This window comes from Bidens hawaiensis, unplaced genomic scaffold (genome assembly GCF_021521415.1).
Source record: "Bidens hawaiensis isolate Kalapana, Puna unplaced genomic scaffold, B.hawaiensis_p1.1 tig00000760_1, whole genome shotgun sequence".
In the NCBI taxonomy this organism is placed as follows: Eukaryota; Viridiplantae; Streptophyta; class Magnoliopsida; order Asterales; family Asteraceae; genus Bidens; species Bidens hawaiensis.
The window spans coordinates 3,587,453-3,591,127 of record NW_027491043.1 but is presented as its reverse complement, the minus strand read 5'-3'; the positions used below and the strand labels follow the sequence as shown (position 1 = coordinate 3,591,127).

At 36.0% G+C, this 3,675-nt stretch overlaps 1 pseudogene; it reads left to right on the top strand.

Annotated features, from left to right (window-relative positions):
• Positions 1 to 505: 505 nt before the first annotated feature.
• On the top strand, positions 506 to 1,885 carry LOC143533599 (putative carboxylesterase 18 pseudogene; annotated as a pseudogene).
• Positions 1,886 to 3,675: the final 1,790 nt, after the last annotated feature.

Below are 3,675 nucleotides of genomic sequence, written 5' to 3'. Positions count from 1 at the left end.
AGAAGTTGAATACTAGGTTTAATTTAAAAGAACCCATCATAGTTGAAAGCCGAGCGCCAAGTTGAAATATATTATTGTCATTTGAAAAACACTACTGAAGACAATATTTAGTGAAAGTTTATTTAATTTGAAAGAAATAATTCAACTTGGCCATGGTTTCCAACCATCCTCTTTCGTGACAGTTGCCCATCTACATTTGTCAATATTAATTTTCATTTATTTAGTACAAAATGTTTGCCATTTGTAAAACTAAAACGTTGAAAGTTTTTTTAAAAAAGTGACGGCTTATCTGAAATAAAAAGTGACGGACAAACATTTAATGTAAAACAAGTTAACGAAGGGGAAAATCATGAATAGAGCCTTTTATTTTTGACAAAACTAAAAAGTTGTAATAGACATTAGTTATTGACTGAAGATGAATTTTTTAATTCAACTAGACCCTGACCATGACCAACCTTTTTGTAATAGAATACGTACCTCTCTGATCACAAAAGTCTTTCAATTAATTATGGAATCATCAGCAGCAGCGGAAACTCCGAAATCTCAGCTATCCTTGCCCTTGAGAACACGAATTGTACTATCGGCAATAGACCTTGCAATCGACCCACTTCTCCGGGATGACGGCACGGTGCCCCGCGGTCTTCTCAATCTCGTGGACTTTCAGATCCCGGCATTGTCCATACCCGTCAACGGTGTCAAGACACACGATGTCATGGTGGATCCAACTCGCAATCTCTGGTTCCGTGTATTTGTCCCCACGCAATACGCTGAAGAAGATCTCCCGGTGATGGTGTACTTTCACGGCGGTGGATATATTTTCCTCTCCCCGGATGTGGCGATATTAGACTATGTGGGCCGCAAGTTCGCGAGCGAATTGCGTGCCATTGTTGTTTCTGTCGACTACCGTCTTGCACCAGAGAACCGACACCCTTCCCAACATGACGATGGGTTTGATGTGCTGAAATTTCTGGACAATGAAGATAACCGGTCAAAATGGCTGCCGGAGAATGCCAGCATTTCACGGTGCTTTATCGTCGGTGATAGCGCTGGCGGACACCTAGCTCATCATGTGACTCTAAGAGCCTCCCAATTCAAATTCCAGCAACTCCAGGTACGACTTAACTATATATATGTATACATATGCTACAGGATTCATGCATTATTATCCGTATATAAACATATCTAATTTCTAGTTTGAAAAATCAACAACTTCGTATCTTTCTAATTGAAGCATCGTACACACGTAAGTTGTATTTTGTAAGAAATTAAGAAGAAATGAGTGATCTAAAATCCAACAACAAATACCACCCGCATGATTGCTGATGAACAGTATGATGGCTTGTAGGTAATTGGGCTAGTGGCGATCCAACCGTTTCTCGGCGGGGAGGAGCGAACAGATTCTGAAATACGGATGGATGGATCAGTACCTCTCGTGACAATGAAGCGGACCGATTGGTTTTGGAACGCGTTCATGCCCCTAGGTGAACCCTTCAACCGAGACCATCCTATCATCAATGTTACCGGGCCCAATGCCGTGGACATATCCAAAATGGATTTTCCCGCGACAATGGTGGTCGCGGCTGGGTTTGATACCCTCCGGGACCGACATATAAGGTACTACCAGTGGCTCAAGAAGTCCGGGAAGGAAGCGTACTTGATTGACTACCCAAACACATTTCATGAGTTCTTTCTCTTCTCGGAGTTGCCAGAATCCGATCAACTTATGTTAGATATGAAGGACTTCATTAACAAGGTCTTAAATAAGGTATTGACGAAAAGCCTCCAAACACTAAATATTTTGTTTCTGTTAATTTGTTCATGTATTTCATAATATTCATTTCACATGCTCAATTATCCTTTGTATATTGCTTGCTTTCAGGTTTAGAAGATTTACATTGACATGGGGTTTATGAAAAGACTAATAATATTATGAACTTTTATTCATTTGTATGTTATTTCCTTTGATTATCTTTTCATTTTTTAAATAAACACAAGTAGCTTTTATGCTAAAATATTTGTAAATATGTAGTATCATATTTACCTTCTTCTTCTGTGCATTTGAGTTAATGTATATTGTACGTAACTGAATTATAAACGCTCTTTAATCCTCCATTGTATTAGTATTATTTACATGCTGGTTTTTTTATTTTGTTTTATTATGTTTTTTGGCATTCATATGTGTGTGTGAACAATCCAGCTTGAATACAAACAATTAAGAACGAATTCATTTATTATTCTGATTTTAAAAATATTAAAATCACAAGAAAATTGAATATATTTGATTTTATATATGTGTTGTAATTATTTCTAACTTCTATGTTCAAAAATTAAAACGTATATTCCAATAAATCAACTTGACGGCTTTTAATTCGCATAACTCAAAACACTTGGAAAACTAGGTTGTAAGCACCCAAACAACTCAAAGCTCATAAATTTGGTTTTTTGCATGTTTCTTTTGGATAGATTCCAGATAAGCTCCGTATGATTATACACATTTTGCAATACCTTTGATCCGCTTTGACTCTTGGCTAAAACCATCCAGTTATGCGAATATATAAACGGCACATTTAGTTATTTACTCCAACAAATTTGTTGAAACAACCGGTTAACATAATTGACAATATTTAGGATTTACGTATATATTTATATTACATATCATTATCACATGAATGTGTGTAACCGTAACATCCCGAGATTTCGTTTGATAAACTTTAAGTATTTAATTGAGGCAACTGATTTATATTAAATATAAAGAAAATAATGAGATTTGGTAGTTAAAGAGGGTAATGTGGAACTATCCTAGTACTTTACTAATAATCAACCCCAACCTCACCTCCTTTGTTAGAACAAAAACGATTCCAAACATCATCGAATCTCAACTGCAAGGTTTGGTTTGGTTCGGTATAAGGTACTTGTCGAATAAAAAGCTTTATTAACGGTTTTGCATGGGACCACAAAGGATTGATAATCGAGGTGTGTGGAATATAGTAACGATGCTAATTTATTTACAAGACTAAACGGTTCGAGCACCCGTAACAAATTGAATTAGGGTTTTTCAAAAACTGAAGTAAGTTTTCGCATGTTATTAAGTAATCACATGCATGGTAGTAGTTGAATTGATATAGTTCATGCTATGTATTGTGTCGGACGGTATAGGTATCGCATAGATATATAGTTACCGCAAGGATATAGTTATAGCATAACACATTTTTCATCTAAGTTTTGGGGTTTAAGCGACAACTTTGGACGTGGGATTACTTTAACGAGTTTGCTTAATTATGTGAATCAATTGTTTTGCCGCTATCAGATTAATGTGAGCATTGTAGTGTGTGAATACTTGGTCAATGAGAGAATTTTGGTAGGCTCTATGCTTTAGATGAAGCGATTACTTTAAAGTTCTAATATAGAATGTAAATGACAAGATGAAGTAGTTACTACTATACAATGGTTTGAGTAGGGATGAAGATTATTAGAATTAAAAGCTTGCACGCCAAATGAGTTCTAGACACAAACGCACAAACATATATACATATATATATATGTGTGTGTGTGTGTGTTTGATGCTATGTGTAGCGCCCAATATTCTATATTGTTTTTAGGATTGTGTATGTCGTTCTAGTTTGCTTTTAGTCGATTTATTTCGCACTCGGTGCGTTTATTTTGTACGGTTAAGAT